Source organism: Sus scrofa, chromosome 15, assembly GCF_054392235.1.
Source record: "Sus scrofa isolate SSC_HxYL_T2T_F1_AM1 chromosome 15, Sscrofa_HxYL_maternal_Yorkshire_Landrace_v2.0, whole genome shotgun sequence".
NCBI lineage: Eukaryota > Metazoa > Chordata > Mammalia > Artiodactyla > Suidae > Sus > Sus scrofa.
The window spans coordinates 108186462-108211580 of record NC_139397.1 but is presented as its reverse complement, the minus strand read 5'-3'; the positions used below and the strand labels follow the sequence as shown (position 1 = coordinate 108211580).

Genomic DNA, 25119 nt, shown 5'->3' with positions numbered 1-25119 from the left:
AGCCCATCTACAAACAATAAAACACCCCAACAAAGTTCTTGTTATCCAAGCATACCTTATATTTTGATCAGTCTTTGGGTTTGCAAGGACTGGCTATATTTGACTGCCATATTGAATTAAAAAAGTGGTCATTGACTAGGAACATTCAACAATTAAAAAATAGAATCAACTGACTTTTGTATTCCAAATAAGTGATTATAAATTCTTCTTTGAAAAATACTATCAGAGTTCCCGTCATGGCGCAGCAGAAACAAACCATGAGGTTGCGGATTCGATCCCTGGCCTCACTCAGTGTGTTAAGGATCCGGTGTTGCTGTGAGCTGTGGTGTAGGTTGCAGACGTGGCTCGGATCCTGCATTGCTGTGGCTGTGGCATAGGCTGGTGGCTACAGTTCCGATTGGACCCCTAGCCTGGGAACCTCCATATGCTGAGGGGACGGCCCTAAAAAGAAAAAAAAAAAGAAAAAAAGAAGAAAAAAGACTATCAACATCAAATGGGGTTTGATAAAGTCCTTGGGACAGAGAAACCTGTGAGTAGCATGGTAAATCTGATTCAGTAAGTGCTTCCTTCTTTTACAGTGCTTAAAAAATTATGTTATTTTTATATAACACAGCTATGACTTCATTATCTCTTGTATTTGAACTGGGCATTCTTAGCATTTTTAGCTATCCTGTTAACAGAACCAAATCTATAAAAGTCTGTTTCAACATGGTTTATTAATTTGGATTATAGGCTCCAAGAGCCTTGTTATTAATGTTGAGAACTTAAGTATGTTAGGCAGTACAGGCTAAGTTATGCTTATCAAATCTCAGTGGCTTGGGATCCTAAAGATTTCCTTCTTACTATGTGTTCATTGTGGATCAATGTTCGAGCCTTGCTCACTGATGTTACTCAGGGGCCGAGGGTGACAGCTATCTGCTTGAACATGAAAGGTTCCCTTGCCAGAGGAAAGGACTTCAGCAGGCTCTCCTGTTGGCTTGGAAGTGACATGCATCACTTTTGTTCACAGTCTTTATGGCTGGAATGTCACATGATTACCCAACCAAAAGAGAACCAAAGTGCAATTTACCACGTGCAATTTACCACGATGGAGCAGTTAGAAGCAGAAATATTTGGCAAATAACTCTAATCACTACCACAGTGAGGACAACTTATATATAAAGAAATTATAATTATGACTAATATTTCTTGAGCACTATGTGTCAAGTCCTGTGCTAAATGATTTCCATGTATTCTTTCATGTAAATTACACAATGAACCTTATGGGATGACATATTATGTCTACTTTATAAATTGAGAAAAAAGATGAGCCGGTTTAAATTGCTTGTCCAAGAGAACAGGGGTGGTGAGTGGCCGAGTCGGATCTGCCTGACCCAGAGGTAACAACTGTTACCATGCTTCACTCTTCAAAAATGTCCGTGATGGCTAGTAATCAGATTTATCGTGATAGACATCAAGATGGAGATCCATATATTTCCTGTGTTACCCACGACAGTCTTTTACTCTTTCATTTCTAAGAAAAGCCTGATGAAGAAAGGCTAACTTGTTGGCTGAAGATATATATCCAGAGGAAACTAGAAGGTAACCATCTATTCTTAAAATTCTGGTTCCAACAGGTTAGGCTAAACAGTATCATTATTTGTAACATGTAATTTTAGTACATTTTTCCAGATTAATGGTCAATATGGTTCAGATTAGAGACTGACATTGGATTCATGTGGTAGTTTTTGAAATTGCTAGTGATTTTTAGGCCCCTATTTTTAAAAATAAACTTTTAACTTTAGAATAATTCTTATTATAGAAACATTATGGGAGTTCCCATCATGGCGCAGTGGTTAACGAATCCGACTAGGAACCATGAGGTTGCGGGTTCGACCCCTGCCCTTGCTCAGTGGGTTAACGATCTGGCGTTGCTGTGAGCTGTGGTGTAGGTCGCAGACGCGGCTCGGATCCCGCGTTGCTGTGGCTCTGGCGTAGGCCGGGGGTTGCAGCTCCGATTCGACCCCTAGCCTGGGAACCTCCATATGCTGTGGGAGCGGCCCAAAGAAATAGCAAAAAAAAAAAAAAAAAAAAAAAAAAAAAAAAAAAAAAAAAACATTATGTAGTACAGTTTCATATATCTCACACCTGATTGCCCTATTATTAATATCTTATTTTAGTATGGCACATTTGTCGCAATTAATCTGTTGACATGAATAGATTATTATTAAAGTCCATACTTTGTTCAGAGTTCCTTAGTTTTTACTTAATATCCCTTTTCTGTTCCAAGATCTCATGTAGGACGTTACATGTAGTTGTCATGTCTACTTAGGTTCCTATTGGCTGTGATGATTCCCCAGATTTTCCTTGTTTTTGATGATCTTGACAGTTTTGAGGAGTACTGGTTAGGTATTTTGAAGACTACTTCAGTTGGTATTTGTGTAATGTTTGTCTTTTGATTAATTTGGAGTTAGGGGTACTTTGAAAGAAGACCACAGAGATTAAGTTCAGTCCACATTTGCCCTTTCAAAAATTTCATAGGCTAATTTTTTTCTATTCTTTAAATTTTCTCTGCTTTGCTTTCCTTTATCTTTATTTCCTTTTCTGGTTCCCTTTCAATTTTCCTCTCTCTCTTCCTGAATTTTTTTCTCTCTCCCACCATTCTCCTTCCTGCCCTTCTTATTTCCTCCCTCTTCATTTTCAAAGACGTCAACAACATTTACTAGTATTTAAATACTAGTGATGTATTTTCCTTGTACATGAAGATTTCATAGCTTTATTCACATACATTTAACTACAAATCATTAACTATGTATTTTTGTTGACACGGGAGGCAAATTTATACATTTGTTTAGTTAAGTAGGCAGCCCCTGAATGCTTTCTCAGATTTTATGTCTCAGGATGTAAGAAATTATATCTTACTAATTTGTATGATAAATGTCATAGACTCTGTAGCTGTTGCTCTTAAGATTGATTTTAACAAAAAATATGCACATCATTTTAGTATCTATATTAAGTACTTTGCACTTATTCTTGGATTTAGATCTTTTTGGCATATTCAAAGATCATTTGGCACAAAAACTCTTTTGAGTCAAGCAGTTTACTTTGATTCCACCCACATGTACTAACCTCTTTTTGCTCTCAGTATCCCACTCAGAGAGCAAAACCACTGACCTAGAAAAGATGACTCCAAGCATCCACATAGTCAGACACATCAAGAATGGAAGGTAGCATGTGTACAAATGGTATACTAGAAAATTAATACATTTTATTTCCACATTCTATAGATATAAACAAAAAATAATTTTATACTCTGTTACATGAAATTTCTTAGAGTTAATATATTCTTTCCATTAGCCTCTCTGCTTAATAATTTTCTTTACTCTGATCATAATTTTATTATTTGCATATTATAAGTGCAAGAGTTGGCTGTAAGTAACTGCATCAGATGAGAAACTGGAAGCAGATATAGGGGTGGAATTGTTCTTCTTTCCATCATTTATATTTGTTTTATAATATTGTGCTTCTTTTGAAATGTATCATTTTATCTTTGCACTAACATTCCAGACACTGAGAACAATATAAATATTTTCTAAATACATTATCATGTGGTATATATTTCCAGAGCTGAGTAAAGAGACAGAATTATATGTCATAAAGTTTTATTTAATTTTTACATATTATATTTTTACTTTTAAATTATCAATAATGTTAAAGCTAATATGATTCATGGTGTGAGGTCTTGCTTTCTGCTTCTGACATATAAAGGATTCTTTAGGTCAGAGAATATCTGACCTATCACTGGCACTCCTGGGTCTGCTTGCTGATTAACTAAAATCTGGATTTTTCCTTTCCTTACTGAATGATGGTGCTTTGTATCATAATTTCTCAATGCTGTTGACTCCAGTTTTGTTGGAGATAGAATCGAGTTTTTTCCAAAAACTGAATAGCTTCCAAACTCCTTGCAATTAACACAGGTCTGGCCACTGAGAGAGAAATGAAAGCTTACTGGGTATTGTATGTAGGTTTAACTGAGGATTTGGGGGAAGTTTTGCTTGCTGGGGATGGGGGCTGTATGTGAAATAGCCATCTCTTAACCTGAAGTTATGGAAGATGCTAATAATAATGCTGTGTTGTTGCTGTACCAGAAAAATACTGCTATCTTTTAAATTTAAAATGAGAGAAAAAAAACTTAAAAATTTTTGACAACACTGTGATTGGATTTCTGATGTGTGTATGTCAATATCGTTCTCCCTGGTTATGACAGTGGTAGCAGGGACTGTCCATGCTCTGGAGCTTCCTAAGGTTCATTTGGTGGTGTGTGGATGATATGAACATATTTAAAGGGTAAAGAATGGAAAGGAAACCTTTCCTCACCACCTTCAACATTTTCTGCCTTGACTGCACATGACTCGAGACTCTCTGGTCCTTGCATCTTAGACCTTGCTCCATTTTGATCCTTTGGTATCTTTTGAACCTTAAGTACATGGATTTCTTCTAAATGCTCTAGTCAGTCATCTCTCATTTCCTCCTTCCATTCAGCCAGCCCTGTCCCATTTCCTCACTTTGCCTGGTAAGAGAAAGACCTCCATTTTTATATGCCAAACACACAAAGAGCCTTTGCAGTTAGTTACTATTCCTCTGCTTAGACTGTTCTTTTTTATTATATCCATATACCTTATTCACTTACTTCCTTCAGGTCTCCGCTCAAATTAAGTCCTCAGAGAGGCCTTCCCTGATTACCCTTTAACTTCTTAATAGAACTTACATACTTTCTAGTTTCTTTATTGTTTGATCCTTTCAGAGGAATACATTTCCCCAAAGACCAGGGGAAATGTTGCTTTCTATATTGCTGTATCTCCCTGGATGTAGTACATACTGAATAAATACTTGCTGAATGAATGAATTTTTTGCACCCAGTTGAACTTACTGTTCTTAGAGATGATATTATTGGTAGCCAATCTGATTATAGGGTGTAGTTAATCAAAAATTAATATGGGACAGAAATTCTTTGCCTCACTAAGCAAACATAAAGATGAAGACAACTACCTTTTTATCCTTCTTTAGTCAGTGTTTGGAGAGTCTGACTTTTTGAGACACTGTTAAATAACCAGTAAACTCAAAGTCTTTTACTCATATGAGCAACTCCATTCATTGTAATTGTACACTAAGCAGGCCCTCTGATGTAGTTCTTTCCTAACTATTCATAACCATGTGGCATTTTTGAGTCAGTGGTTTGATGCATAAAGTTCCAAGCTCCTTTTACTCTTATTGCTTATGATGGACTGTTTCAGCTTTCAATTCAATTTCTGTTTAGATATCTTATCCATTTCCACCATGCATTAGTTATATGACAGTGGGCATGTCACTTGATTTAGTTTTATTCAGGTTTTTATTAATAAAATGGAAATAATAACAATGAAAAAATACTGGCAATCTCATAGGGTTTCTTTAAGTGATATAATAAATATTCAAATTTATTTTAAAATAGGCAAATTTATTAGAAAATGCAAATGTGTATAGTTTTAAATTCAAAGTCATGCATTGCAATAAAATAGTACACTTATTAAATAATATTAGAATTATTGGTTAATCATAAATTATAAATGGGACACTGCAGATTTAGACAAATTTAATTATTTGCTTCTTTTTAATTGAGAATTGAGTTTTTGCTGGAAAATTATTTGCTTCGATTTTATTTCTACAAATGCATAGAAGTCCCTGAGGCTATGAGCCTCAACTAATCTATTTTACTTGTCCAGTATAAGAAATATTCACATTATTTCACCAAATATAAAATATATAATTCTATGCTGGAAAATACAGAAATTATTGAAACATTATCTGAAGATGTTCATTTTTGAGCTATAGTGAATTAGCTGTGAAACAAATAAGCCATATTCCAGGTTTCTTGCTTTGTTCTTTTTATGGATTATTGCTAAAGATCTGTATAATATAAATTCTTATTGTACACTCCTTTGCATTGTGTAAAAAGTGTAGGAAATTGTTATATACAAAATGGAGAAAGGATTTGAGAATTCCCTAAGCAGATAAAACCATTTAAACCATGTAAGCAAAACTAAATCTAGTTTATTTCATGAATATAAGTGAAACAGATTATTTCTTATAAATACCTCTAAAAAGGAAATCTAAGCCATCTTCCTAAAAATGGTATAAGATTACTTTGTTTTGGTCTTTTTGTCTTTTAGGGCAACACCCGTTGCATATGGGGCTAGTCTAGGGGTCCAATTGGAACTGTAGCCACCAGTCTATGCCACAGCCATAGCAACACAGGACCTGAGCCACATCTGTGATCTATACCACAGCTCAGGGCAATGCCGCATCCTTAACCCACTGAGCAAGGCCAGGGATCAAACCTGCGTCCTCATGGATGCTAGCTGGGTTCGCTAACTGCTGAGCCACAAGGCAAACTCCAAGATAATTACTTTTAACCAATCTCTTGTCATCTGGAAACCCGTATTGTAATAACCAATCATTGTAAAGGTTAAACAACTTCCCCATTTTCATTTTATAAAGCCATTCTGTAATGTCAGGCCCCGAGCTTCATATCACTTTTAAATTTGAAAGCTCCCAGTTGAGAATTGTTTTTACACTGCACAGTAAACTCTTACTGCAGAAGGCCCTCTATATCTGTGGATGTGGGATATGCATAAACAGAGGGTCTAATGTATTATGCCATTTTACATAAGAGATTTGAGCACCTGCAGATTTTGGTATGTGGGTCTTGGGACCAACCCCTTGCAGATACCAGGGGATGCTAACTTTATTAATGTGGTGATTTTAATTTTGCTCTTTATGGATTTTTTGACAAAATAAATAAGACAGAAAATCAATTTTAAAATAATTACATGAAGAATATAGAATTTTTGTAGTAATTTCAAGCATAGTGGGAATCAGCAACACCTATACCTAAAAGAATGAACTTGACAGTGTTTTTAGTATACAAAAATAACTGAAGCAAAAATGTTTAAACAATGTTATTTAAATTATTGTAGGGAAGAATACATGGATCAGAAAACTCAGGGAAAGAAAATCTGTTTTGGGTAAGTTTAAATTAAAATAACTAATTTTAACATTCCATTTGAATAAATTATTTTGCATTACAAAAACTTGAAACTTGAAGACTTGAAAGTTTTCTCTTGTACAGTGGTATCTTCCCAGCTAGCTTACATTGCTTTTGAAATATTTTAGCCATATTGTTTCCTGATACTTATATTTGCAATGATAAAAATTCAATTCAGTAATTTTTGTAGACTCTTACTAATTTACTATCTTAAAACACTAGCTATAAAAGCTAACTCCTAACTTTAAAATTTTGCTTTAAAACAAAAAAAATCTAATAAGATTTTAATAATTAAATCTTTTTTTATATAATGATTTTTTTTTCCATTATAGCTGGTTTACAGTGTCCTGTCAATTTTCTACTGTACAGCATGGTGACCCAGTTACACATACATGTATACATCCTTTTTTCTCACATTATCATGCTCCATCGTAAGTGACCATAGTTTAAATCTTGATGGCTAGTCTAAAAATGTTTGTGGCTGTCTGACTTCCTTACAAAAATACTATCATTACTGCACATTAACTACACATACTAAAGACTTAACAAAATCTGTATTTATATCTATGTCTATCTCCAACCTTTTAACATGTCACCCAATTCAAAAATGATTCTGGGAGTTCCCATTGTGACTTAGCAGGTTACTAACACAAATAGTATCCATGAAGGTGTGGGTTTGATACCTGGCCTCTCTCAGTGGGTTAAGGATCCAGCGTTGCCTTGAGCTGTGGTGTAGGTCACAGATATGGCTCAGTGGCCATGGTGTAGGCTGGAGCTGCACCTCCAATTCGACTCCTAGCCTGGGAACTTCCAATGCTGCAGCTGCAGGCTCTAAAAAGCAACCAAGCAAACAAACAAAACAAAACCCAAAATGATTCTGTTTTCCTATCCATTATGACTTATTCGTTTTCTAAAGACTCTGTCATGTAGATCTCTAGAGATTTCTCTTTGATATCATCTAAAAATCTGTCTTTTGTATTATTAGTTTAATAATTTTCTTCCCTTTTAACTTGAAATCTTATCCCTCTTCTCCCCAGTCTATATCCCCTTTCCTTTATCAAATTCTTGCCATAAGACAGTGTGTCTGTCTTCCTTATTTATTTCTTTCCCTTTTATCTTTCTTCCATTCTTTTCTTTTTTCTTTTTGGACTAGGTTTTTTTTTTTTTAATATAAAATGAAAATAGAGCTTGAAAACAAAGGGAATGTATTGAATTTAAGGATAATTCCATCTCATTACTGTTGTAATTGTATGGAATAACTTTCCAGAGGAAGAACAAATTAAACAAATGGAAAGGAATTTAAAGTAAGCATAATAAATATTTTAGAGAGCTAAGGGAGTATAATAAAAACATGAGGCAGAAAAAAAATTTTATGAAGAGGAACCAGATGAGGGCTATGAAAACACAATTATTAAAATAGTGAACTAAATTAAACTAAATAGAAAAGCTATAGCTTCATCACAAATTAATCTTTTGAAATAGTAAGTCAGTGAACACTCATAGGTGCATTAGAGTCAGATAAAGTGATAGATTGAGAAAACATTTAAGAGATATGGAGAATAAGAGAAGTATCAGTAACTAATAGCAGTCACAGAAAGAGATTAAAAATTCAAAAAGAAAAAATATTTCAAAAAGTAGTTGCATAGAATTTTTAAGATCTAAAGAAAATAGGAGACTAGTTTGAAAACGCTCAGGGTATGCCAAATAGAATATAAGAAAAATCCACATCAAACTCTTTACAATGAATATTAAGAGAGAGGTAAAGAAAAAATTCTAAAAGCTATTTGAAAGCAGGGCTCATGCCTTCTAATGTTTTATTTTGTACTGCTTTCCAGAAGTATGCTTTGCATATTGTTGATATGCAATAAATTTTCTTGACTGACTGAATGTTCTCCTTAATTATTAACCAAGTAAGAAGGTAACACCATCCACTATCCTCCAGTAATATTTCCTGAATAAAAACCAAAAAGATGGAAAATTCTACTGTCACCAAGAAATGACTCCATTAATTAATTTTCCAGAAATTAAAAAAAAAAAGATTCTCCATGGGAAGTTAAATATTTTTTTCTAAGTCTAGTTATTCTTGCCCCAATGTCTGGCCAAGAATAGAATATCTAGTTCAACTTAAAAAGAATAGAAATATAGTAAAGACACTATCAAATTGTGATTTTAAAAAAATGTGGCAGAAAATATATCCTAAAATTGTAAAAGTTCATCTTTACTCAGCAGAATTTTAACCAAAATAATTATTTTTGCACACACATGTATGTAACCTTTATGTTCCTGGTAATGTTCCAAGTCAGGTATGTCTCCCATTCAGTCACATTTCTAGAATTAACCTAAAGGAAGTCATTTGCACAGCAGTTTTTGTTTAAATATGTTTATAACAACCTCTGGATTTTCAAGTTATAATATCTGAGAGATGACTTGAAATCAAACCAAAGAATTAGTTGAGAAAACATTTCAGGTAAATTCTGTCCAGCAATTAACTTAGGTATAAATATAACTTTATTTTAAAGTGAGTTCCTTCCTAGGAAGTTATATCTATCTGGCATGTGTGTCTAGAGTCAAGGTCTTAATGCACCTTCTGGTCATCCCTTACTCTTATGATTCATTTTGATACTGGTCTAAAATTTCAAATCAAAACTTGTCAGTTGGCTGTACGGTCTCTCAGAGGCCTCCATTTTGTTTCAAGCAAGCAATCGACTTCAATTCCAGTATAAATTTAGACCCGATTTTGTTTGTCACACTGCATCGTTGATGCTGATGCACTGGCCCTGGAGTCCTTCAATTCCCTTGAGTTGCCAGGGCTGCTCTAATCAGTATAGCTTCTTCTCCAGTACTGACCATATCCTGTCTATTCTGGCTTTACGGCCTAAACTGACCACATCATAGTGAACCTCTATGATTTCCTGTTCTTGTCTGAACATCCCTCAGGTGTCTGCCCTTAACATTCTGGAAGCTATTTTCCTAGAGGAAATTCTCTGTTTTTAGTTGTAAAAGTAAGGTTTCTGGAGATGCTCTTTGACCTCCTGGGACCCACTCACCTTGGAAACCTAAACAAATCCTCTCCTGACTGCCAGATCCATGTTCAAATACTGCCTGTGGGGGCTGGCAAATCACTACTATTTTGTTCATTGTATTTGGTCAAGGAATAAATAGGTAGAGATAGTGACAAGTGGCTAATCTTTTAGAATATTTTAAATAAGTCTCTGATAATTAAGGTACTAGGTTTATGACTGACTATATGCAATGACAGTACGGAGCAATCTGCTTTAATATATATGTTTTATTTTAATATATATGTTTCTACAGACTTTGTGGATACCTGTGGCTAATAAGGGTATCCTTTATTTATTTATTTATTTGTTTGTTTGTTTATTTATTTAGTCTTTTTAGTGCTGCACTAGCAGCAGGCAGAAGTTCTCAGGCTAGGGGTCGAACTGGAGCTGAAGCTGCTGGACTATGCCATAGTAATGACAATACCAGATTCAAGCCTGCCTGGGACCTACACCACAGCTCACAGCAACACCGGATCCTTAACCCACTGAGCGAGGCCAGGGAGAAACCTGCATCCTCATGGATACAGGTTGGATTCATTACCACTTCGCCACCATGGAATTCCAATAAGGCTATTCTTATTTCTGAAATCTAATGTCTTCCCAAACCATGGCTTGCAAAGCATCTTCTCATCATGATTCTTAAATCTAGGAAAAAATGGCTAGTGTACACCTTTGTAATGTTATGATGTTTTGCTCTTAAGAGATAAAGAGAGGGTCAAGGATTTGTGATGATTGACATAAAGGTGATAATTAATCTTTCATTTAACTAAATAAGGCATACTTGTTCTTGCTTACTATTTGATTTACCTTAATTCTGTGATGTATTTCAGTAAATCATGGGGCCATGTTAAGAATATTTTGATTGACTCATTCACATATGTAGATAGCCCTTAATAGTTAAAAGATCTGTGGTTGAAGTCTTCTTGTTTTGGTTTCTTGAGTTATAGTGTTAATAATTAGCACATGTATTCACTTGATGTTGATTAGTCATTAATTATGTGTTTTATATTTTTTGCTCAGTTTAATTTCTACGTGTAACTTTCATTATTATTATCTTACACATGAGAAAATAGAGTTACAGAGGTAAATTAATGTCCCTGAACTTTCATAGCTGATACACGGCAAAATGGAGATTCAAATGCGGATCTGTTTTACTCCAAAAACCAACTTAAGCTATAATAAAAAGCTTTCATAAAGTATACCTTTTCTACATCAGAAAAAAAAAGACAATTAAAATGTTAGAGTCAAGAATTTAATTTTTTAGACATGATTTATGGCAACTGAACAGGCAGTTCAAATATGTAATGGAAATGAGAACTAAAAAATATGGAAAACTATAAGAAAGTATGAAACGGGTCAATATATTATTGCGTGGAAGAAAAGAAATTTTATTTTTAATATATTGAATTTGTTATGATGCTTTCTTCTAGAAATAGTATAGAAATATGGAGTTCCCGTCGTGGCGCAGTGGTTAACGAATCCGACTAGGAACCATGAGGTTGCGGGTTTGATCCCTGCCCTTGCTCAGTGGGTTAACGATCCGGCGTTGCCGTGAGCTGTGGTGTAGGCTGCAGACGCGGCTCGGATCCCGCGTTGCTGTGGCTCTGGCGTAGGCCGGTGGCTACAGCTCCGATTCAACCCCTAGCCTGGGAATCTCCATATGCCGCGGGAGCGGCCCAAGAAATAGCAACAATAACAACAACAACAACAACAACAAAAGACAAAAGACAAAAAAAAAAAAAAAAAAAAAGAAATATGCTAACTTTTGTTTAAATATCTTTGTAAAGTAATTTTCTAAAATGCTACAGCCTTGAGTCCAACTCATATACTGTGAGTCATAATTGAGCAATTCCTAAGGAGAATTTGTGTAGCAATAAGACAATAATTGCATGCAATATGGTAAGCATGCACTTTAAAACTCTAGTACGTATTTAGCAATCCCTGGAAATCTGATGTCATTGGTTAAACCAGAAAAAAATCCCCAGGTTTTTCTATGTCCTTAACCTCAAAGGAGACAATTTACCATAAATAAGCAACAGGGAGTAAGACATTCTCACCAGACATGTAATCCAGCGGATATATGACATTAAATACCATGTGGTGGTCATTACACATAGTGAATAAAAGTCATAATGGTCAACCAACTCCAGCTCTTCCCTCAGAGTACAGACTACCCAATTTGGAGAAAAGAATGTAAATGCTGGTTTTAGCTGAGATAAAAAGTTGAAATCATAAGCAATCTTTGTGGTATGTACAACAGATTCCCACAATTTCCTATTACCTCCATGTGCAGATGATAGAAAGGAACATGTGTTGATATTTTTCTTTGGGGATGCTAAGATAACTAGTGATTTGAACCATATACATGCTGATATTTGGCCATTTTTGATAAAAAAGTGACAAATTCATAAAGTACAAATACTAAATCCTTTGGTGTAAAATATTGGCTTGTTATAAATAATCAAAAAGAATATTGTTATTTGGAAATAAAAAAGCTTTCTGTATTTTGAGGTATTTGCAGTTAATGGATTAGTTGGTGGTGTTTGAGAGAAAGGCTTAAAATATAAAACAAAGCAAATTAATGGTAATATGTAAGATTTAACTCCAAATTATAAACAGTAGCATTAATTTGAAACGATTGGAATCTTAGAACTATTCCCTTTTATTAGCAAAATAATATAATTAAAGGAATATTCCATTTTTAACTCATATAGATATTAATTTACTATTTAAATAATGATATTTTGAAAAAATTTTTTTTTGTCTTTTTAGGGCCACACCCATGGCATATGGCGATTCCCAGGCTCGGGGTCAAATTGGAGCTATAGCCGCCAGCCTAAATACACCACAGCCACAGCAATGCCAGATACAAGCCACATCTGTTACCTAAATCACAGCTCACAGCAACACCGGATCCTTAACCCACAGAGCGAGCCCAAGGATTGAACCTGCATCCTCAAGAATACTAGTCAGATTCGTTTCCGCTGAGCTATGACAGGAACTCTGAAAAAAGATGTTTAAAATGGCAAATTATAAAAATGTGCTGCAAATGTGTAGAAGGCAATACTTTTTAAAGAGACTAATGTTAATGAAAATACTTTGCTAATAGAATTATCATGTCTTCCAGTAATTTAACTTCTGAGAATATATCTAAAAGAAATGAAAACACTAACTTGAAAAGATACCCCCATGTTCAGAGCAGCATTATCTACAATAGCCAAGACATGGAAACAGCACAAATGTCCATTGATGGATGAATGGATAAAGAAGTTGTCCTACACACACAGAGAAGAATGTTACTCAACCATAAAAAATGCGGAAATCCTACCATTTATGACAACATTAATGGACCTTGAAGACATTATGTTAAGTGAAGTAAGTCAGAGAAAGACAAATACTCCTCTTATATGTGGAGTCTAATGGAAAGCCACTAAAACCACTGACCATAGAAAAAGAGGTCAGATTTGGGATAACTAGAAGGGGATGGGAGAAGGGGAAATTGGATGATGGAGGTCAAATTGTACAAACTTTCAATTATAAGATAAATAAGTATAAGAGATGCAGTATCCAACATGATGACTAGTTCGCATTGCTGTATGACACGTAGGAAAGTTGTGAAAAATAGTAGATCCTAAGAGTTCTCATCACAAGGAGAAATTTATTTCATTATATCTGTATGAGTTGGAGGATATTAACTACACTTATCACGGTAATCACTATACAGTATAGATCAAACCATCATCTATATACCCTTTAAACTTAAAAAAAAGAATACCTTGTTAACATTTCAATTATGAAGTTTAGGAACCAAATGTCACACAATTTAATTAATAATTTCCAGGTAACTCTTGTAATAGAAAAATAGCTAATTTGAAAGATTGTTTTCCTCTTAATCATCTCAGACTTTGATGAAGTTCACTTTTGTGTGGTCAATTTTTGATTTACTTTAGCCAAAATAATTAAAATCATAGAGTGTTTCCCTAGTCAAGAGCCATTATACAGGTAATTAATTCACTTAGCAGAGCAAAAATAGGAAGACTATAACTAGAAAAATGACATGGAGTAGGTGATGATAAAAATAATTATACAGGGAGTTCCCCTTGTGGCTCAGCAGAAACAAATCTGACTCGTATCTATGAGGATGTGAGTTTGATCCCTGACTTCCCTCAGTGGGTTAAGGATCTGGCATTGCCCTGAGCTGTGGTGTAGGTCACAGACGCAGCTCGTGTCCTGCATTGCTGTGGCTGTGGTGTAGGCTGGCGGCTACAGCTAAATTCGACCTCTAGCCTGGGAACTTCCATATGCCATGGGTGTGGCCCTAAAAAAGCCTCCCCCCCCCAAATTATACAAAAGTTTAAAAAAATATTCTCTATTCAACCACTGTCCATAGGTTTTGCTTTGAAGAATATCAGTGTATTTGGTTTTGAGTTTTATTACTGGAATCATTGACCATGGACACTAGAAATATTTGATGCTACAAAATGTAAAGTGCAAAGAAGTATTTTTAAGATGAAGATATTTAGCATGATTGCGTTGATTATTTTTAGTTTTTGGCATGACTAACAACTTCCTTTAGTGCAGTTTCCCACAGGAATGAATGAAGGAAGATAAGTGTTCATCAAGCACTTATCAACAAGAAAGCTCTTTCCTTTTGTAGCAGAAAAAACAGATACCTAATAATTCTTTAGTGCCTTCTGCGATTTATTGAGTACCTTGTTAGGAGAAGATCTATGTTTTCAGTACGGAAGTTGGAACTGGACCCAAATTTTTCATGTAATAAAGAGTGGGCAGTGAAGGTTGTGAGGATGATATGAGAGGAAGGAGACTAGCACTTGCAAGGCTGAACTCAAGGTTAAGGAGAAGACAGACCTTGTGGCTAGAATCTGGGGAGAGATGGCAGAAAACTATGAGTGAAATGTATGTGTGTCCCCCTAAGACCTTGTCAATCTTCAGTAAAAATACTCTGGTCATGATATTCTTTTTTTTTTTTGTCTTTTTGCCTTTTCTAGGGCTGCTTCAGCGACATATGGAGGTTCCCAGGCTAGGGGTTGAACTGGAGCTGTAGCTGCTGGCCTACTCCAGGGCTATAGCAATGTGGCATCCGAGCCAGGTCTGCGACCTGCACCACAGCTCATGACAATGCCAGATCCTTAACCCACTGAGCAAGGGCAGGGATCGAACCCACAACCTCATGGTTCCTAGTTGGATTCGTTAACCACTGAGCCATGACGGGAACTCCAAGGTCATGATATTCTTGCTGTAAACGGTTTCCTGTTGATGTTTATGAAGGATTCTAATTGTGTATCGGTGCTATGCCAGAGTTAGCCTGAGTGGATGAAAGGATAATGTATGTCTGGGTTCTACTTTAATTATCGTATTACAATTTCATGACAATCCTAGGTAGGTACATATTATTATTCTCAATTGCATATTCATAATTAAGGAAACTGAGGCCCAGAAACATTAAGTAATAACCTTTGGAAGGACATGGGCCGTGAAGTGGTAGAAAGTAATAGAATTTTGAATAAGATCTTACATTCAAAACGTTCTCTACTTTCTATCATCATAAATGCCTTCCATCATAGCAGTTTAATTTTAGCTGAGACGCCATGCACAAAGCACAAGCATGACCACATTGCTATTGTAAGAGATCAGAAAATAGTCAGTAGTTTTGATCCACCTAATTTGAAATATGTCTTTCCTTAGAGTCCTATAAAGAAAAGCTATTTGTACCTTCTAGTTTGTGGATGATAGAGGAGAACCACCCATTCATTTATGCTGGCATTCTTGGCAGAGAGAAAGTTATAATCATTTCACAAAATTGGTGGTCGTGATATACAAAGAGTAAAGGTTTTCCTATTTCCTGAAATATCTATCTTCTTGTCCATGTCCACAAACTGGTAGAGAATTACACTCAGCTTTCTTCAGATCCTCCATGAATTTTGTTGTCTGGGTTTGAGATCCACAGCTAAAATCTTGAAACCTTGGAGCAGAATCACAGGAAAGCCACTACATGATTAAAAAGTTGGAAATTGAGATTTCTTTTAAAGAAAAGTTTGGGACCGTTCGGCCTGGAGAAGAAAGTGTTAGGTGTGATTTATATGCTCTATTCAAGTATGGAATTAATTTTTTCCATACAAGGAAAAGTAATCATCTGTTTTCTAACCACATTATAGAAAGAATTATTGGAAGGGCTTAAGATTTAGGCTAGCCCAGAAGAATTTCCTGATTGTGAAAATGGTTAAGTATTGGAGTTGGTAACTGACCAAATGTTTGGAATCTCTTATTTCATTCCATTAAGACAAGGCTAGACTTTGGTTTCAGAGAATTACAGAGTTTTAGGGACCCAAGTGATCATCTTATTCAATATCCTTCCTCTACAAAGGCTCTGAGAGTTTAACCAAAAACTGTGTACTTGCTAACCCTCAAATTTGGTTTATGTAAAATTGTCTTCCTGACCAAAAGCTACACAATTTTTCTGTCTTGTTGAATGTGTTGCTTATGTAAAAGAGATACTATTTTAATGGAGAATTAAATTTATACAAAATAACCACTAATAGTGGCTTTTTTTCCCTCTGAAATTTGTTTAATAAGATGATTTATCTTTTGGTCAAATGATAAAATGCTCCTTATGTGTTCTTTAAAGCTTATTCCCAGAAAAGTCTTATTATTTTCTATATGTTCACATATTATTGAGAAATTTCTTTTAGACAGTTTATTATCAGTAAATGTACTCTTGTCAAACATAGGATTTTCTTTGAATCCAGATGTATTAATTCTCATTGCTTCTTACTTCTTGGAGGTAGAGTGTTTGAAAAATTGTTTCTAAGTGAAGAGTATGCTGAATAGTATTTGCTCAGATGACTAATATAAAAATAGCATGAAGTCTGGAAACAATTTAAACTTCTGCCACATATTCAGTAAGCCAGAGAAATGGTGCTGGAACTACTAACGATTTCAGGCAACAAAATGAAGTTTTATTCAAAAAGAAAACTAGAGAAGATAATTTTATACTTTAGAAATGAAATGATTACTTTGTTTCTTATGGAAACAGTGCCAATATTCCTAGAATTTTTAGTTTGATGATTGTAAGACTGATTAAGGAAGAGGCCATAGTAATGAAGTACGTCTGTTTTAAAATTATTGAAAAAATACCTTTGTGACCCAAAGATTATGGGAAAAAAGTAAACAGAACTCTTATCTATTTACTGAATGAAAAAATTGTAGATAATATAACTTTTTAATTCTAGTTCGGGGTAGGGAGATATATGAAGCCTAAGTATGTATAGATCTATTTTTACTAAATAGTCAATAACAGTCAATATAGAAGGGATCGATATACAAAAATAACAAAAAAATAACAAATGAATTATTAGAAAAACACAACTATGAACCAACTAAAATGTATAATATAATGGCAAGATTCTTCTGGTGATGAGTTTGGTTGGCCTACTTATTTTGTTAGAGTCATTTTCATAGTTATACAAATGACTTTTAGTAAACTATTTATTCTTGACTCTAAGAGCATTTCCGTAAACATAAATATAATGTAAGACTCATCATCTGTGTCTCTTCTACCTCTGGTCTGTTAAATGGAAGGGAAGCCTGCCCTGTGAATCATGTAGAGCAAAAAGAAGCCCAGATGTTGGCATTAACCCTATTATACCCTGCATTTGGTTTCCTGTCTTCTCAGTTCCCTAGAATTCTTATTTTATTGCATTTTCAAAATGATAGGTATATGACATGGGAATTAATTAATTCCATTTTATTCCTATTTACATTGCTCCTATTTTCTTCTTCTCCTCTTAGGCATTCAGTTAATGTATGTAACATGTATCTTTTCGTTTGTATGTGATTTTGCAAAAATGAATACTTTGTGCATCGATTTTTAATAAGTGAATATATATATACACATACATATATTCTTGCCAATCATCATATTATTGAGGTTAATCCCTGTGGAATCTTTGAAATATGTGCATGTACTCTGTTTTATCAAATGGTTGCCTAATACTACAGAGAACTCATCTACAATACATGCTTTTCTAATGATGGGTATGTAGGTTGCCTCCAATTTCCAAGCAAAAAGTATTACACTATAATAAACACTTTCATAGATGTTATTATGTAACTGTCCCAGAAATTTTAGATATACATATGTATCCAAGATTACATATTATATACAATAATCACATGTGTGTAATCTTGGATACGTATGTGTATACACATATCTAGGAGTAGACTGGCTAGGTCATAAATTATCTGTATACTTCACTTGACTAGTGAAAGAAAACCATTTCAAACAATATTTTATTTTATTTTATTTATTTTTTCTATCATTATTTCAAACAATATTTTAAAGTGTCTTTTTATAACATTTTTATTTAGGTGTAAGTCATATACCATAAATCTACCCCTTTAAAATGTGCAGTTCAGGGAGTTCCCATCATGGCTCAGTGGTAACGAATCCGACTAGGATCCATAAGGATGTGGGTTCGATCCCTGGCTTCATCAGTGGGTTAAGGATCCAGTGTGAGCTCTGATATAGGTCGCAGATGTGGCTTGGATCCTGCATTGCTGTGACTGTGATGTAGGCTGGTAGCTGTAGCTCTCCTTAGAACCCTAGTCTGGGAGCTTCCACATACTTTAGGTATCGCCCTAAAAAGCAGGAAAAAAAAAGGGCAATTCAGTGTTTTATAGTATATTCACAGAGAGCAAGGAGCAGCATTATTTAACTAAAGAACATTTTTATCACCCCAAAAGTAAACCCTAGTACTCAGTCACTCCCATCCTGCCCTCTTTCCCCTTCTCCTCAACCCCGGACAATCATGACTCTACTTTCTATCTCTTTGTATTTGCATATTCTGGACATTTCATTATATGGAAATGTACAACATATGGCCTTTTGTGTATGGTTTCTTTCACCTGGCATTGGCATTAAATATTCAAGGCTCATCCATGTAGTAGCATATGTAAGAACTTCATTTTTAATGGCTGAATAATATTCCATTATATGGGTTTACATTTTGAATGTTTATCCATTCATCAGTTGATGGACAACTAGATTGTTTTCATCTTTTGACTGTTATTAATAATGGGGGCATGAATATGGGTATGTAAGTTTTCATGTGGACATATGTTTTCAGTTCTCCCAGGATATACCTAAGAATGGAATTTCTGAGTCATATGGTAGCTCTATGTTTAACCTTTTAAGAAACAGCCAAATTGTTTTCCAAAGTGGCAACACCATTTTACATTCCAAGTAGTAATGTATGAAGGTTCTATTTTCTCCACATCCTCACCAACACGTCATTGTTTGCCTTTGATTCTACCCATGCTAGTGGGTGTGAAGTAGTATCTCATTGTGGTTTTGATTTGCGTTTTCCTGATGGTTAATGTTGAGCATATTTTCATATGCTTAATGGCCACTCATATATCTTCTTTTGGGAAATGTTTATTCAGATTTGCTGTGTGTTGAATTATGCCTTCTAAAGAGATTTGTTGAAGTCCTGACTCCCTGGTACCTTTGAATGTGACCTCATTTGGAAAAAGAGCCTATTTTTTTTTTCCTTTTGTTGATTGTTCTTTTTTTTTTGTCATATAAGAAACTATTGCCTTATTCAAAGTTACTATGATTTACTCCTAAATTTTCTTCTAAGAGTTTTATAGTTTTTGTTCTTACTCTTAGATCTATGATTTGTTTTGAATTAGTTTCTTTTTTTTTTTACATGGTCCTAGTCTCCAAGGGATTTTGAAATAATATTTGGCCCTTTCCAACTGTTCTAAAGAATCTATTTGTCTGCTCTCTAATTATATTCAAGCAGCTGGTACCAGCTTGTTGCTCTGTACCACTGTGATGGCTTAAACTGAAGATCGGCTTTCTACTCTTTATGCAGTATTAAACTCGTGAGAATTTAGCTAAGTAGATGATGTTTTGGGACAGTACTTTTCCTCAGAACTTTGAAAATGTTATCTTGTAAAAAATGTTCTTTGTAAGTTATCTGTCTTTCTTTTTTTATTACTTTCAAGATCTTTGTCTTCTCAGTTTTACTATGAGGTATTTAGTCAGAATTTCAATTTTATTGTTGTTTTTCTTGAGTCTGAGGATTCAGATCTTTTGCCTTTTTTTATTGAGTTGTTTACATATTCATCATATCAAAGACCTTAATATGGCTGTTTCTAATATCCCTAACAGGCTGTTGCTAATGTCCCTCTGGAATTAACCTCTAGTCTGATTTTTTACTGTATGTATCTCCTTGCTTTTCTTATAATTTAACCACAACATTCATTCTTTTTTCATGTGGAAGTCCAGTTGTTCTGGAAACATTTGTTAAAAAGCCTGTCTTTTCTCCATTGCGTTACCTTTGTTCTGTTGTCAAAGATCAGTTGACCATGTTTGTATTGGTCTCTTTATGGGCTCCCTGTTCTGTTCCATTGATCTATTTGTCTATTCTTTCATAAATAACACACTATCTTAATTACTGTAATCTTATGGTAAATCTTAAGATTTGCTATAGTAAGTTGAGTAGTATCAGTACTTCAACTTTGTTGTTCTCTTTCCATACTGTGTTGACTATTATGAGTCTTTTTCTTCTCCATGTAAACTTTAGAAATAATATTGATAGCCACAAAATAACTTGCTGGAATTTTGATTGGAATTTAATTGAAGTTATAGATAAAGATGGGAAAAATTTACGTCTTGATAATATTGAGTCTTCCTATCCATGACTATGGAATATATCTCCATTTATTTAGTTCTTTGATTTCATTATCAGAATTGTCAATTTTCCTCATGTAGATCTTGTACAAGTTGTTACATTTCTACCTAAGTATTTTATTTTGGGGGTGCTAACCTAAGCTGTTATGTGTTTTAATTTCATCCACTTGATCATTGCTGGTACCAAGGAAAGCCATTGAGTTTTTAATATTAACTGTATATTGCAACCTTGTTAACATAATTTAGTTCCAGGAATTCTTTTTGATTATTTTGGATTTTCTACAAAGATGATCATGTCATCTGTGAACAAAAAAGCTTTATATATTCCTTCCCAATCTGTATAACTTAATTTCCTTTTCTTATCTTATTGCATTAGCAAGGGCTTCCAGTACAATATTGAAAAACAGTGGTGAGAGAGGACATTCTTGCTTTGTTCCTGATTTTAGTGGGAAAGCTTAGAGTTTCTCACCATTAAGTATGATGTTGGCTGTAGATTTTTTATAGATGTTTTCCAATAAGTTGAGAAAGTTTTATCTTCATTCCATAAATGGGTATTGGATTTTGTGAAATTCTTTTTTCTGCATCTGTTGATACGGTTATATTTTTCTTTTCTTTTTTGTCCTTTTGTCTTCTCTAGGGCCGCTCCCTAGGCACATGGAAGTTCCCAGGTTAGGAGTCTAATCGAAGCTGTAGCTGCTGGCCTATGCCGCAGCCACAGTAATGCAGGATCCGAGCCGTGTCTGTGACCTACACCACAGCTCATGGCAACGCCGAATCCTTAACCCACTGAGTGAGGCCAGGAATCGAGCCTGCAACCTCATGGTTCCTAGTTGGATTTGTTAACCACTGAGCCATTTTGGGAACTCCCAATATGGTTATATTTTTATTCTTTAGCCTAGTGATGTATTAGATTACATTAGTTGAACAAACCTTGCTTACATGAGATAAATTCCACTTAATCATGGTGTATAATTTTTTTATACATTGGTTAGATTCAATTTAATAATATTTTGTTGAGGATTTTTATAAATCTATGTTCATGACAGATAATGGTCTGTAGTTTTCTTGTAATGGCTTTATCTAGTTCTGGCTTTATATATACTTTATCTATGCTGACTTCTTCATCTTTATCTTTGCCTTTATCTATGCTGGCTTCATAGGATGAGTTAGGAACTATTACCTCTTCTATCTTCTGAAAGTTTTATAGAAAATTGGTATAATTCTTTCCTTAAATATTTGTTAGAATTCATCAGGGAACCCATCTGGACCTGCTGTTTTCTATTAGTTTTCTGCTTTCTGGAAGGTTGTAAATTACTGATTCAATGTCTTTGATAGATATAGGACTATTCAGATTGTATATTTCCTCTTGTGTTAGCTTTGGCAGATTTTATATTTCAAGGAATTTGTCCATTTCGTATAGGTTATCCAATTTGTGGGCATAAAGTTGTTCATAATATTTCTTGATTATTCTTTTAATGTTCATGGTATCTGTAGTATATCCCCTCTTTCATTTCTACTAGTAGTTTGTGTCCTCTCACTTCTTTTCTTAGCCTGACTAAAGGCTTACTTATTTTATGGCCCTTTTCAAAGGACCAGCTTTTGGTTTCATTGATTTTTTTCTATGATTTTTTGTTATCAATTGTATTGATTTTCTCTGTAATTTTTCTTTTCTTCCTCTTTCTTAGAATTTAATCTTCTCTTCTTAAGGTAGAAGATGATTGATTTTAGATCTTCTTTTCTAATATGTGCATTCAATGCTATAAATTTTCCTCTAAGCATTGCTTTTGCTGCATACCACAAGTCTTGATGAGTTATATTTACATTTTCATTTTCATTTAGTTGAAAGTATTTTTATTTCTCTTGAAATTTCTTCTTTGGCCCATGTGTTATGTAGAGGTATGTTGTTTAATCTTTAAATATTTTGGGATGTTCCACCTATCTTTCTGTTATTGATTTTTATCATAATTCCATTATGGTCTGAAAGAAGACATTGCATGATTTTTTTTAAGTGTGTTAAAGTGTGTTTTATGGTCCAGAATGTGGCCTATCTGGTTAAATATTTATAGGACCTTGAGAATAATATGTTTTGTGTTGTTGTTGGATGAAGTAGTCTATAGATATCCATTATATCCAGTTGATTGATGGCATTGTTGAATTAAACTATGTCCTTACTCATTTTTTATATGCTGGATCTGTCCATTCTGAAAGAGAGGTATTGACATCTCCAACTGTAATAGTGGACTCACTATGTCTCCTTGCAGTTTCTATCAGTTTTTGCCTCATGCATTTTATGCTCTGTTTTTACCTATATATGGTAAGGACTGTTAAGTCTTCTTGGAAAATTGACCCCTTTATCATTATGTAATGCCCCTCTTTTTCTCTGATAACTTTCCTGGCTCTGAAGTCTGCTCTGTTTGAAATTAATATGGCTACTCCTGCCTTTTTTTTTTTTTTTTTTTTTTTTTGATTAGTGGGTAGCATGATACATCTTTCTTCATCTACTTACTTTTAACCTCTATGTATTTTTATAGTTGAGATTTCTTGTGGAAAACATATAATTGAGTCTTGTTTTTTGAACCACTTTGACAATCTTTGCCTTTTCATTGGTGCCTTTAGATCAGGACCTTCTAAGTGATTATTGATATGGTTGGAGGAAATATACCATATTTAAGAAAAAAATATTTTCTATTTCCTGTCCTTGTTCTTTGTTCCTATTTTTGTTTTTGACTCTTTTTTGCATTTTGAGGTTTTAATTGGACATTTTATGATTCATTTAGTCTAGCATATCAATTATACTTAAAAAATACTTTTTAAAATGGTTGCCCTAGAGTTTGCAATATACATTTACAGCTATTCCAAGTTGACTTTCAAGTAACACTATACTACTTCATGAGTAGTGCAAATACCTTATAATAATTCTAATTTCTTATCTTGTCCCTTGTATCAGTGCTGTCATTCCTTTAGCTTTTATTGGCATACCTCACTTTCTTGTGATTCTCTTTACTGTACTTCACAGATATTGTGAAGTACAGTAAACATGTTTTTTTTACATGTTGAAGATTTGTGGCAACCCTGTGTCAGCAAGTCTGTTGGTGCCATTTTTTTACAACACTTTTTGCTCACTTCATGGAAGTGTCATATTTTGTTAATTCTTACAATGTTCCAAGCTTTTTCATTATTATCATATTTGTTATGGTGATCCATAATCAGTGCTCTTTGATGTTACTATTGCAAAAAGGTTATACCTTCCTGAAGGCTTAGGTATAGTTAACATTTTTTAGCAATATATTTAAAATTAAGGTATGGGGTTAAGCAGTGAGAAACATAGGTGGCCATGGCTCCTAACATGCCTGCAGCTAAACCAGCTCAAGAGGGTCCTAAAGGCATCTGGGCTGTGCTGCTGGGGCCACCTGGGGCCAGAAAATATACTTAGGCACCCAGATTGGTTGAAAACTTCTGTGTCTGACATTTGGCCACTGGGGACATGCTGAGGGCCATGGCAGCTTCTGGCTCAGAGCTGGGAAAGCTGAAGGCAACTATGGATGCTGGGAAACTGGTAGTGATGAAATGGTTGTGGAGTGCATTGAGAAGAATTTGGAGACCCCTCCATGCAAAAATGGTTTTTTGGTAGATGGCTTCCCTCAGACCGTGAGGCAGGCAGAAATGCTTGATGACCTCATGGAGAAGTGGAAAGAGAAGCTTGATTTTGTGATTGAATTCAGCATCCCAGACTCTCTGCTGATCTGGAGAATCACAGGAAGATTGATTCATCCAAAGAGTGGCAGTTCCTACCAGGAGGAGTTCAGCCCTCCAAAAGAGCCTATGAAAGATGACATCCCCAGGCACCTTTGATCTGCAGATCAGATGATAATGAGAAGGCCTTGAAAATCTGCCTGGAGACCTACCACATTCAGACTACAATAAATAGGGCATCTACTTTGCCATTGATGCATCCCAGACCCCTGATGTGTTTGCAAGCATCCTAGCAGCCGTCTCTAAAGCCACATCCTAGTAACAGAAGGCCAGGTGAGACTGCATCACTGCTCATCACCCTGTGGTGTGATCCCTGCTCTTAAGTGCTAGGCAGAGGGGAGGGGTGGTCAGGGTAAGGATGGGGAGAGGTTGTCAGGGTAAGGATGGAGTGGGGGCTCAAGAGAAGGATGGAAAGAGCTCCAGTGTGGTAGTGACGTGATTTCTTTTACATAGAGTAGGAGTCTTAAAAAGTATAAGCAAAGGGAAAAATTTATTTTTTAAAAACACTGGGAGATGCAGTATTA

At 34.8% G+C, this 25119-nt stretch overlaps 1 long non-coding RNA gene and 1 pseudogene across 9 annotated transcripts in view; both read left to right on the top strand.

Moving 5' to 3' along the window:
• The window catches only part of LOC146396040 (uncharacterized), a 181276-nt gene that overhangs the window by 130528 nt on the left and 25629 nt on the right, over positions 1–25119 (top strand). For 7 of the 9 annotated variants that reach the window (XR_014829371.1, XR_014829372.1, XR_014829374.1 and 4 more), the window contains one exon: positions 6996–7043. The exons of 1 other annotated variant lie outside the window; for it this stretch is intronic. This is a non-coding gene — a long non-coding RNA (uncharacterized LOC146396040). Of the gene's footprint in view, positions 1–226; positions 530–1518; positions 1582–6995; positions 7044–25119 lie in introns of those variants that run through there. One more of the 9 variants, XR_014829376.1, reaches the window with a different exon arrangement.
• Positions 24177–24986, top strand: LOC110257157 (adenylate kinase 2, mitochondrial pseudogene; annotated as a pseudogene).